Raw genomic sequence first — 13091 nt, 5'->3', positions numbered from 1 at the left:
CCCAGGACATGGGAATATGTCGTGTCCCACAGAGGGACGCTTTTCTGTTCCCCCTTGAACATCAACTGTCTTTGGCTCTCTTGGTCTGCTCTCCACCCTGCCTGCTGGGCCTCTAGTGGTTCCTCTGTCCACTTTCTCCTGCTGGGCTCAGGCTCTTCTTGGCTATTCCAATCACAGGTTTTTACCCTTCTCTGAACTTGTAATGTATTCAGAGACAGGGGCTCTCAGGGTAATAGACACCTGAGCTCCCACTGGTTCCTTGATATGGATTCTGTAATCCCAAGCAAATGTGAATTACTTAAGGCCAAGCCTGGACATATCTGGATTCCACACAGCACCTGAGTAGAGCTGTCTATACTCACTGACCACTCCCGATTAAATTCATCTTGAATTCCAGGCGAGCCTTCATGGGCATAGCTGTGGTTAATTCTCATTTACTGGTTTTTAAACAGATACTCAAGGCTGGAAATCTGAGGGAGGGAGGCGTAGATCCTTCTGAATAGTCCAACCAAGTTATTTCGAATTTGAAGGATTCTCTTAAAGATAATGTCTACAAAGTAGGCCTGGAGAAAAAAAATAACGACACTGACTATGGAGAATGGCATTTTCAAATTTCTCCAATGTGACTGCTCTGTTTTCCTTGTGAACTGGGTTCCTGAAGGTGGGGAGGACAGATCCTCTCCTTGGCAAATCTAGGTCTGGTTCAAGAACTTTGTGTGAGCTTGAAACTACTTCCCTGCCCTACCCTCATGTAACAAGTGACTCATCTATCTAGAAAAAAACCTAAGAAGATCATAAACATTGGCATTGATGAAGCTTTTTAAATGCCTTCCTGGAAAATGCCACATAAATCACCTAAAATGTCACAACCACACACACACAGAAAAAAAACCTACAACAAAACCAACGACACTTCTAATCACGAAATTGTGCTTTAGAAGTTCACTGGCCTGAATGTATGTTGGTTTCATTGTCACTCTGAGAAGTACCAAGGCAACTGATAACCAATGAACAAATCCTTTCTGATCCGCAAGTAAATCAGACAATAACTTGGTTCCCACAGCTTAGCTTAGCTTTCTAGTTCACACTTGTTCCTCCCAAGAACCTTAACTGCCAACGGGTAGACAGTCAACATTCAGTTCTGCTCTTTAGAAACTCAAAGCTGTCTGAACCCACTTTGGAGACAAATAAGCCCCTTTGATGTGGGAAAATGTGCATGGCCTTGTGTTAGCAATCCAAAGACTTGAGTAGATGATGAGTTCCTGACAGTATATCCAGGCTCAAGTTTCTAACATGGATTGCAATGTAACATGTTGGCAGCACCAGGAAAAAGCCACCATTTCTGACTTCTCTTGCTTTAAGAGAAAATGCTCTAGATCAAGGAGGAATGGAAGGTGAAACCAGAAGGATATACAGACAATGTTTTTACATTTCTACTTTCTACTGGAAATCTACAACTGACATCCCACTGTCATCCCAAAGCTTTAAATCCAAGACCATTGGCATTTCCACAAACTTAAGTCTCATTGCTGACTTTCCTTATCTCCAGAACAACTGCTCCGATCTCAAAACCTTACCATCTTTCTTGCCCAGTATGCGCATGGGTCCAGTTTACCTGGGATGATCCTGCTTTATGCTGGTTTCCGCAGGATCCTGACCAGTTTAAGCACATGTCCTGGAAAACAGGTCCCAGGTTGGACAACAAACTATATTATCACTCTATGTTTCTTCTTTTCCCCAAAAATCTCATCAATTTTTCCTTTGCAGCACTTGATCATCCACTCCTCATTTCAAATCCCCCTCCTTATGAGCTGCACTAATACTCCCTCGCATATGGTCTCCAGTCTAATCAATTATACGCATGAATCTGCTGCTCTAAAACCCTCAGTGTCTTCATTTCATTTAACGGATGAAGTGCAAACCCAGACTTTCCAGATCTTTCCCATTCTGGCCCTTATGCTGTTTCTAATTACTTCTAATTACTTTACATAATATGTGAGTCCAACAAAAGGGCCTGCTCAGCTTTCACCGAACCTATGAACCTGCAACAGTGATCCCACTGCTCAGGCTGCTCCGGCTCCATCTTATCTGAGGCTGATTCTCCTTATAAGACCCAACTCAAATCTCATTGCTCCTTAAACCTCTCTCTTCTGTCCCCTGCCTTCAGTACCTCTCCTATATGACATTCCTGCAGCAAAGAACAAGGTGGGCTCAGCACTTAGCAGAGCCCATTACCCTGCCTGGCCTCCTCCGTGTCTCTATTCTGCCTCTCTCCAAGTAGATCTTAAGCTCAGCAAGTGCAGGGACCTTATAATTTTCTCCTCTCAACGGCACCCAAGTCTGCTCAGCAGACAGGAGGCAATATGAAGAACAGGAAAAGTACAGGATCTGGAATGGCTTGTCTTAGATTTGTCACTTACCAACTGTGACACCTTGGGAAAGGGACATAAGGTCCCCTCCTCAGATTCCACATCTATACAGTGGGGATGGTGATGATGACAATAATTGCCAGGTTGTGGTGAGGAAGAACGGAAAGTGAACCTGTTATAAATTACCAAGTCCTATATACACGAGGAATGAATCCAATGTTTTTTTGATAATGGCAATGATAATTGTCACAACCTAATCAGAAGTCCTATCACATGATGCCTCAGAGAGGTATCATTTGGACTTGAGCTGACTGCATCGTGGGCAAGCATCGCAGCACCTGAGATCAATTGCTTTCTCTGAACATGCACGAGAAAGGCACTAGGAAATGTCTTAGTCTTAGGGTTACCATATTCCATTTTCTCTTTTCAATGCTGAAGTCTTTTAAGAGTTGACTGTGGAATATGAAAGGCAGGAAGAATGGGGGAAAGGGGCCAGCTCACTTGTCAGTTCTAGCATTCAGACTACTTTCAAGTTTTTTTCTCTCATCTGCCAGACATCCTTTTGAGATGTTGGAACCAGTACCATGAGCCCTTTGAAAAGAAGAAAGAGGGGGAAAGGAGCATGCAGCTTCCAAAACAACAACAACAAAACCCCTAAGCCATTCGGTAGGGATAGTTTGAGGTCATTTTGGAATGAACCACATCTTACACTTCCAGCACCATCCTTGGCTGAGGTATTCCAGCTACACAGCTCTTCTGGAACATTCCAGGTCACAGAAACCTGTGCATCGATGGATGTTTGTGGCACGAGTCAAGCAAATTAGACAAATTGCATGCATGAAAGCAGGGAAGTGGTTCTTCTGAAGCTGCTTTTCTTTCTGTAAGCTTCCCACACCATAGCATCGTCAATCACATTATGGCCCACAAGAAAAATCTTGAAAGATTAATGCTCAGCTGACTTCAAGCCACATATTCTTAACTAATAAAACATCTTTGCATCAGCTTGCAAAGATACAGGCTCTAAGCTAATATAAGTTACCAATTTTGCAAGACAGTTTGCTCCTGGTAATTATACTAAAAATAAAAGAAGGCAGCCAACTGGAGAGTTGTCTGTTCCTTTAGAAAAGATATTTCATGTTCCTTCAAGCTTCATTATCAATGATTGGCTCAGATGAATGAGAGGCTTCCAGCAGCTTTTGCCTAAGACCAGGCTTGACAAATGTGGCATTGATTTTGGCAGAGTTCAGGCTCTGCTTCAGTTTTCAAATGTCTGGCACTGTACATGAGCTTCTGAACCTGACCTGAAGCTATTATGGGCTTTAAAATTTTCAAGCAATTGCATCATTAAGCAACCAGCATGTGATGGCATTACTATCTTATCCACTGCCCAAATACCACAATGCATTTAAAGTCGTTGACATAAATCAGCAAAGAAAAGCACAGAGGACAGCAGTAAAAAATGGCCCATTATTAAGACCCGTTCAAAAGCATACCGGTTGTAACTGTAGCATATTCAATTTGAAAACGCAGATCTGCCACAAATTCAGAAAGCTATAAGGAGCAATTTGGGGATTTCCATCAAATAGCATATGTGCTGAGCAATTTTTTTCCAGGTATTTTCAAAGGTACCTTGGTAGTCATAGGGTTTGTTCCTTACCTTTTCAAACCTCTGCTCCAATAGAATAAGATCAAGAAAATGGACAGAGCTTCTATGTACAGTAACAAGGGTTTTCTTTGTTACATCAAATCACTGATATTTCCTGTTTTCCCAGTATCACCTTGGAAAGATAAAAAAGTGTCTGTATCTAAAAGGATTGAATGAGAGAAATTACTGAAAGTTTGAGTGAATTAAGTTCATTTTACTAGTAAATCTAATGCTATACATTTTCTTTGTTTCTTTTTCTAAAATTTTATTTATTTATTCATGAGAGACACACACACAGAGAGAGAGAGAGAGAGAGAGGCAGAGACACAGGCAGAGGGAGAAGCAGGCTCCATGCAGGGAGCCCGACAAGGGATTCGATCCTGGGTCTCCAGGATCACGCCCTGGGCCGAAGGTGGCGCCAAACCGCCGAGCTACCCAGGCTGCCCTGTTTCTTTTTTTTAAGGAATCTCCTTTCTATTTTTTTTTAAGTCGACTGTTTTATTTTTTATTAAGTTTTTAATGTCAATTCCAGTATAGTTAACGTACAGTGTTATATTAGTTTCAGGCGTACAATATAGTGATTCAACAATTCTAGACATTAGGGACACCTGGGTGGCTCAGCCTCTCTCTCTCTCTCTCTCTCTCTCTCTCATGAATAAATAAATAAAATCTTTAAAAAAAACAATTCTATACATTATTCAGTGCTCACCACAAGTGTACTAATGCTATACATTTCAACAGCCTAATTAATATGGGACAATCTTTAATGAGACACACATCAAAATATCCTGAGAGGAATTAAAAGAATTTAAGGAGCAAAGAGGAGGAAACTAATCTGGTAACTCTATTAACAAAATCAGAATGATAACATTTTTGTTTTATGTAAACATTCCTTTGTCTCCTTTATTTTTACTGAGGCCAAACACTGAGGAATAGTCTGAAAGGCTCTTCCAGATCATCACTGATTAACAGGAAATTATCATTTGCAATAAAAATTTCCCTTCTTTCTAAATCATTAGACAAAATACACTGGCTTTTCTGACTAAATCCCACGTGGGTAGAAAAAGATTGCTTATTTTTAGTGGCATGCTGTGACAGACAACCTGAAAGAATATAAATTAACCTAGGTATGAGATCATACATATTTTCCATAAACCTTTGTTTCCTCACTGGTATTATAAATGCAAACCTAGCAGAAATGTTTCAAACATGAGCAACCACCCAAAACAGTTTGCCTAAAAGATCTTCTAAATTAGACTTTTTCTTAAGGCCAACAGTATTTTTGATCTACTTTAAATAAAGTAATCAGTGCTCTAAGTAGGAGAAATAGATGAAGACTTCTCTTCCTTGAAATTCAGTTGTGCCAGTTTAAATAGCACTGTGTGCAATGCTATCTAATCTCACCTAAAATGGTTAATTTCACACGTCAACTTCGCTGGGCCATGGTGCCTAGATACATGCTCACACCATTCTGGAAGTTTCTGATGTTTCTGTGATGGAGGTTTTGGATGAGATTAATATTTACGTTGGCAACTGAGCAAAACATTGGGCTCTCTAATACAGGTGGGCCTTATCCAATCAGTTGAAGGCTTGAATAGACTAAGACTGACCTCCCCAGGTAACAGAGAACTCTGCCAGCCACCAGCCTTCCACTTGAACTGTAGCACTGGCTCCGAGTCTCAAGCCTGCTGGCCCAACCTGAAGATTCTGAACTTGCCAGCCTCCATAAGCATATGATCCAACTCCTTAAAGTAAATCTCTTTCTCTATATATATATTTATCCCATTGATTCTGTTTTTCTGGGGAACCCTAATACACCACTTATCTGAAGGGTTATTATCCACTCTGTATCTCCTCTGTACACATCTTGCTTTCATCTATTTGGATAGCATAACTTTATTTTTGCATATTTAATACTGAGCATTTAATTTCTTGGCCACAAAGTTATATACAACTGTACTTAGAGCTTTTTTTTTTTTTTTCTAACCCTGTGATTCCTGCATGCAGTTAAATTCTTTAAAACCCCTTAGCCACTTCCTTGCATTTGCTTGCAGGAAAATAGTTTCTTCTTAGCTAGGAAAGGAGTTTAATGAAGCAGTGAATGAATAAAAGGTCGGATGGAAAAACCCAATCCGTTTCCAGAGTGGCTTCTCTCTCCTGAGGTTACATCTCTGATGTGAAATTAATTCCAAGATCAGACTCATCCATATACAAATGCAAATCCAAGGATAGCTGATCTCATGATCCTCTCCATGAAGTATGAACGCATATTGTCTACATCGGGTTCCTCTTAATGATGAGGGAATATGAGATGCATTATTGATGAAGACAATATCTTCTCTTTATTGATGAAGACAATTCTCTTCTGTTCCATTTTAAGGGATAAAAAAATCATGGTAGAGCAGAAAGTTGAAAACTTGATTTGGGGGTAAAGGACATTTTCACTTTCCTGACTTTTTCCAGTGTGAATGGAACAAACATGGCTCTAATTTCAAGAGTTGATTTTACTCTGACAAAGCAAAACAGTTCCACAGCCAATCCCATGTTTATATCTATCAATAGTTTTTAATATCACTAGTCATGAGGTAGTGTTGGCCTAATTAGGTTTTCTGACTAAACTGAAAATGACTGGTTTGTAGTAAAAACATTCTTTTTAACACAGAAATTTTCAAATAAGGTTATTAAGTCAGAAGGCTTACAATGACATAGTCTTTAAATCAGATTTTTTTTTAAAAAAGGCAAACAAAAATCAAAGTATGCCTCTCATAGATCAATTACTGTCAAGTGCTTTGTTCCATTATAAAGAAATAATTCAACTAATCAAATGAGCAAGTCTGAGATGTTCTGGATAGCTTGATGCTACAGTCTGAAGTTCAGCATTGTTGCTACAAGCTTTGTTACTAAAACCTTATCTAAAATACAATGAGTCTAGGGGTGCCTGGGTGGCTCAGTCAGTTAAACATCTGCCATGTTGGGCTCCCAGCAGATGACCCCTCTGCCCTCCCCCACACCCCACTCCCACTCATGCTAGTTCTCTCTGTCAAGCTGTCTTTCTCAAATAAATAAATAAAATCTTAAAATTAGTAATAACAAATAAATTTAAAAATACAACCAGCCTATTCTCTTGCTAAAGATGATCAACAGTTTCCCTTGTTCCAATCCCTAATTCAGACCATTGTTCTGGTAGCATCACTCAGTAAATTCTTCTTTTGATGTACTGTCCTCAGCACTGACTTTGGTTACTGCCTCTCTGTGCATTTTTGTAGCCTATTCAAGTGCCCTAAGGTTAAATAAAATTGAAATAAAATTAAAAATTGTATGAAATTGTAGGAGTCTTAGAGGAAAAATGTCAAGATAGATTTGAAAATATGACACAATATTAAAATACTGAATACTTTTATAAATAATTATTCAAGTAGAAGTGCTTTTGAAAACAGATTGACTTGGGGCACCTGGGTGGCTCAGTCAATTAAGTGTCCAACTATTGATTTTGGCTCAGGTCATGATCTCAGGGTCTTGAGATTAAGCCCTGAGTCGGGCTCTGCGTTCAGCAGAGAGTCTGTCTGAGTTTCTCTGTCCTTCACCCTCTGCCCCCCATACCTCTCTCTCTCTGAAACAAATAAATATATCTTTAAAAAAAGAGAAAGAGAACAGATTGATTTTTAATATCCTAAAATGAGAAGCCTTTAGTAAGTGGTCAGCCCTCCCCTCTACTTAGGCCTGATATGACTGCGGGCCACCTCATACCCACACCGGTGGCTCTTCTTTCTCCTTATGTTCTGGTTCTCTAGCCCTCTCAATTCTACCACTCCTCCTTTCACTCCACTTCAACCATTCTATTTTTTTTTAAGATTTTATTTATTTATTCATGAGGGACACACACACACACAGAGGCACAGACACAGGCAGAGGGAGAAGCAGGCTCCAGGCAGGGAGCCTGATGTGGGACTCGATCCTGGGTCTCCAGGATCACACCCTGGGCTGAAGGCGGTGCTAAACCGCTGAGCCACCTGGGATGCCCCACTTCAACCATTCTAATCATTAGACTTTCTGCATACCAAACTCTGAGTTCCTCTTTGATCACAGGTTTCCATATTTCCACCCACCCTCCTTCAATCCTGCCCACTGGTCCTTCATTCTTATCATGGCTTCTGTCTGGACCCATGATTGGCCTTTTTAATCCTACTTTCCCCTGAAACTGGAGAATCCCTCAATTACTTAATCTTTTTTTCATAATCTCAAATTCTGGGTAAATGCCATCACCTTGAATTTCTGGCTGGAAAAATTTTTACTGTCAGAAACTCAAATTGGATCTGTTCTCTGTCCTACAAATCTGTGAACCAAATCGCACCTCAGCCCGGCACCTATAGTCTTCGTTTCTGAGCCACAACAAATTACTTTTCAGTAGCTGTATTAGGGTTCTTCAAAACAACAAAAAATATGTATATGTATATGTATATGTATATGTATATGTATATGTATATGTATACGTGTATGTGTATGTATATGTATAGGTGTATGCATAGATATGTCAGAGGAGATTTATTATAGGAGCTGGCTCATGTGGTTACAGAGGCCAAGAAGTTCCATGATCTGCCATGTGCAAGCTGGAGAACCAGGAAAGCCAATGGTATAATTCAATCTGAGTCCAGAGGCCTGAGAGTCAGGGAGCCACACGTGTTAAGTCCTAAGTCAGGATGCCCAAAAGCCAGGAGCTCCAGTGTCTGAGAGTAGGAGAAAATGATCTCCCAGCTCAAGAAGAGAGAGAGAATTCACTCTTCCTTCACGTTTTTGTTCCATTCAGGGACCCCATGGATTGGATGATGCCTGTCCACACTGGTGAAAGCAGATCTCTCTCAGTCTACCAACCTAAATGCTAATCTCTTCCAGAAACATCAGCTATTTGGGCATCTGAGCCAGTGAAGTTGACATGTAAAAATAACCATGACAGCAGCTGTTACCTAATCACAAGAGGTAAGTCTGAAGATTCAGCTTAACCTTCATAAATTTGCCCTCTCTCCTCCTGAAATTTCCTGGGATTGTAACCTATCCTTTTCTCCCTCCTTCTGATTTTGAAAAATGATATGTCCCTCACCTTCCTAAAGTGAAATCCTTAGTCTGTGCCTTAGATGTCCCTTTATCTTTCACTAGAAGACCTCTTTCTTTTTTCTTTCTCTTCTCCAGACAGTGAACTTACTTACTTCTCCTTTCTCCTAAAGAAGGGTTCTACCCTCAACCTGCCCTGCCCCTTCAGCTTCCTTCCATTTACCACCAAACCCTCAGGGCACACTGTCCATTCTGCTCATCTGCATTCCACCTCTCGACCTCTAAAATTCAAGCTTCCTTCTGGCACCACTTTTCCTGCACCCTCATCAGCTAGTAGCCTTCTGTCCAAGCAGCTAGTTGAATTTGGGCTGAGCCTAGCTCCCCACCACAGGACAATTTAAAGTGCTCCCTGCCCCATTTCTTCCCGCACGTCACTCTCCCAGACTTCTGCTCTGCATTCTTGATGCCTTCAGGAGGCTGTCTGCCTTCCCCCCAAGCATTTTGTGACAAAGATTCTACTGAATATCTAGGGGTCAAAGAAAGATCTTCCTTGATCTTTCCTGGGCAACCAAAAAAATTCTTCCCTCTCTTTTTATCCTTTAGATTACAATTTCCCTTCTTCCTACCGAAACTCGGTTAGTACATGCACATTATAGACATTAAATAAATATCTGCTGAAGTAAGGTGGACATAGGTATATTTTTAGTATGTTGATTAAGTATCTTATGAGGCTTGTATCAAATTAAGAACATTTAAAAATGACAAAATAGAACCATAGAGGGTTTAAAAACTTCAGTGTGCTCCGTCATGACTAAGTTATTACAGAGTCAGGGGCTTCACCCCTGCCACCAGTTATACAGAATAGGGCCTGAGAGAGCTTATACTTAATGTTTGTAAATAAACGGTACATTACTGAGCTTCATTTTCTTTTAATATTTTATTTTATTCATGAGAGACACAGAGAAAGAGGCAGAGACATAGGCTGAGGGAGAAGCAGACTCCCTGCAGGGAGCCCGATGCGGATCGGAGGGATCGGATCGATGACCTAAGTCAAAGGCAGATGCTCAACCTTTGAGCCACTCAGTGGCCCTACATTATCTAGCTTTGTAAGAAAATCTTTCATGAAGTTCTTTAAAAAAATCACTGATTTTTAATTAAATGTGTAATGCACAAATTGAGAGATTTTTAAATTTTGTGGTCATGCTTTAGAAGAAAAAGGTGCCTATGACTTTTAGAGATACACTGAAACATTTCCAGATGAAATGAAAATTGCAGAAAGAGTTGCATTAAATGAAGCTGCAATTAGTAAAGGTTTTACTACTAAAGTGTACTGGACATTTACCACTTTCTGGGCAGTAAAATCCAAAATATATGGGAACAAGATAAGCACAAATTTTCATGGTTATAAAGGATTTTGATTTTCTGGCATGGTTTTTAAATTTCCCTGAGTAAATCTCTGCTACCACTAGTAGACTTGTTTGTGGACATCACAGTCACTCAGCATAACAGAGAGCCTAGTCATTATGCTCATATGTGTGCTGAGCTGGACCTGAGCCTCTTGTCTCCCCAAAAGTCAAAACGGTTTTGTGGGGTCAAAGTCAGTGGTGGTATCAGTGGCCTCAACTTGTTTTCCTTCTCTTCTCTGTCTCTCTCCCTTCCAGAACACATTTTTTTTTTTTAAGATTTATTTATCCATGAGAGACACACACACAGAGGCAGAGACACAGGCAGAGGGAGAAGCAGGGAGCCTGACGTGGGACTTGATCCTGGGTCCCCAGGATCACATCCTAGGCTGAAGGCAGCGCTAAACCGCTGGGCCACCGGGGCTGCCCTCTTCCAGAACACTTTTGAAATAGAAAAACACTTCCTTTAATCTCAGGCCTCACACAAAATTGCCTTCCTTCCACCTGACCGAGCAAGGCCTTTTCCCCATTGTCAGGGAGACGGAACCTTTAGCCCAATGCCTTTGACTATCATCCTCTCTGGCTTTGTTTTTCTTGTTATAAACAGAGAACCATTCTGAGCTGGAATTTAAAAAAACAGTAGTATTAAAATAAACTAGGCTCCTTTCTCCTTGTGAATGGTACCTCATGTCTTATTACGTCCCAGCACCAAACTCTTCTTGAAGAAATTGGCAGAAGGCCTCTTTGAAAGCCCTCTGGAATGATAATGATTCTCGGGGGCTCAGGGCCTCCAGTCAGAGCTAATTCCAGACTGTTCCTTACAAAAGTGCTGACTTGCTTACAAAAGCAATGGTAATAATTGCAGAAAGCTCCCAATCTACTCCCCAAATGTCTTTTTTTTTTTTTTTTTTATTTTATTTTTTTTTTATTGGTGTTCAATTTACTAACATACAGAATAACACCCAGTGCCCGTCACCCATTCACTCCCACCCCCCGCCCTCCTCCCCTTCTACCACCCCTAGTTCGTTTCCCAGAGTTAGCAGTCTTTATGTTCTGTCTCCCTTTCTGATATTTCCCACACATTTCTTCCCCCTTCCCTGTGTGGAGGTTCCTCAAACAGTTAAAAATATACCTGCCCTACGACCCAGCAATTGCACTGTTGGGGATTTACCCCAAAGATACAAATGCAATGAAACGCCGGGACACCTGCACCCCGATGTTTCTAGCAGCAATGGCCACGATAGCCAAACTGTGGAAGGAGCCTCGGTGTCCAACGAAAGATGAATGGATAAACAAGATGTGGTTTATGTATACAATGGAATATTACTCAGCTATTAGAAATGACAAATACCCAAATGTCTTAAGCTCCAGGGAGCAAAGCTTTTACATCTGAGACAGTGATGTTGGGAAGAGCAGCCAGCTACTTGAAATAATTGTTAGCCTCAAGTCAAGCAAGGTCTTTCCCCACTTCACTCCTAAACTTGGTTACCATCCCTCCATTCCAGGAGTCTAGCCCACTCTCTTCCCTCAGTTCTTCCACTTAACCCTCAAGCCAGTCTTAAACCCCATATATAGCCCTCACCCCAGTGCTGACTCCCTCCTCTTAAAGCCCTCACTGGACACTTACACTCTACGGACACTTTTCTTTTGGCCTGGAACTCCCAGAGTTCATGACTTGAGGGCAGAAACAAGTCAGCTTTCTTTAGACCTAGTATAGACTCTGTCCCAACTGATGGGTGTCCCAGGGGTGAAGATGAAGGAAGCCAGGCCTCTGACTGAGCCATACGTTGGCAGCTACCAGACACTGCAGGGGACAAGCTCTGTAGCTGATGCCTATTTGATTTGTCAGAACTTTCATGTGTACAAAACTGCATGCACTAAAAGAAGGATGCCATATACTGATATCTGAAAAGAACTAATTTTTAAATATCACTATATAAATTAGCATTATATTCCATTTATATACCATTCTATACCATTATTGGAAGTACTGGAGGTGACTTAATTTCCAAGTCTTTATTTTATTTTTCTAAAGATTTTTTTATTAATTCATGAGACACACACATACACAAACAGAAATAGAGAGAGAGAGGCAGAGACATAGGCAGAGGGAGAAGCAGGCTCCATGCAGGGAGCCTGACGTGGGACTCAATCCTGGGTCTCCAGGGACTGGATCCTGGGTCTCCAGGATCACAACCTGGGCTGAAGGCGGTGCTAAACCGCTGAGCCGCCTGGGCTGCCCCAACTTCCAAGTCTTTAAAAGGTTTTTTGCAGCCTGAGGTGTGATCCTGGAGACCCAAGATCGAGTCCCACATAGAGTCCCACATAGAGTCCCACATCGAGTCCCACATCGGGCTCCCTGCATGGAGCCTGCTTTTCCCTCTGCCTGTGTCTCTGCCTCTCTCTCTCTGTGTCTATGAATAAATAAATAAAATCTTTAATAAATAAATAAATAAATAAATAAATAAATAAATAAAATCTTTAAAAAATAAATAAAACCCTCAAAAGGGTTTTTGAGGGACACCTGGGGGGCTCAGTTGGATTAAGCGTCCAGCTCTTGACTTGGGCTCAGGTCATGATCTTAGGGTGGTGAGATCAAGCCCTGTGTCAAACTCCAGTGCTGAGCGT

At 41.1% G+C, this 13091-nt stretch overlaps 1 protein-coding gene and 2 long non-coding RNA genes across 12 annotated transcripts in view; 1 reads left to right on the top strand and 2 right to left on the bottom strand.

The window, feature by feature from the left end:
- Positions 1 to 13091, bottom strand: part of DCLK1 (doublecortin like kinase 1) — a 341215-nt gene that overhangs the window by 205077 nt on the left and 123047 nt on the right. The gene's annotated exons all lie outside the window — the stretch shown is intronic.
- The window catches only part of LOC111092369, an 84791-nt gene that overhangs the window by 2029 nt on the left and 69671 nt on the right, over positions 1 to 13091 (bottom strand). Inside the window, exons 2-3 of the long non-coding RNA XR_005378338.1 lie at positions 4027 to 4174; positions 363 to 563 (exon numbers count right to left, since the gene is read on the bottom strand). This is a non-coding gene — a long non-coding RNA (uncharacterized LOC111092369). The remainder of the gene's footprint in view (positions 1 to 362; positions 564 to 4026; positions 4175 to 13091) is intronic.
- The window catches only part of LOC111092368, a 46083-nt gene that overhangs the window by 22585 nt on the left and 10407 nt on the right, over positions 1 to 13091 (top strand). For both annotated transcript variants that reach the window (XR_005378336.1, XR_005378337.1), the window contains exon 4: positions 8819 to 8988. This is a non-coding gene — a long non-coding RNA (uncharacterized LOC111092368). The remainder of the gene's footprint in view (positions 1 to 8818; positions 8989 to 13091) is intronic.

The sequence above is a fragment of the Canis lupus genome, chromosome 25 (assembly GCF_011100685.1).
Source record: "Canis lupus familiaris isolate Mischka breed German Shepherd chromosome 25, alternate assembly UU_Cfam_GSD_1.0, whole genome shotgun sequence".
In the NCBI taxonomy this organism is placed as follows: domain Eukaryota; kingdom Metazoa; phylum Chordata; class Mammalia; order Carnivora; family Canidae; genus Canis; species Canis lupus.
This window is presented reverse-complemented; position numbering and strand designations above follow the sequence as displayed.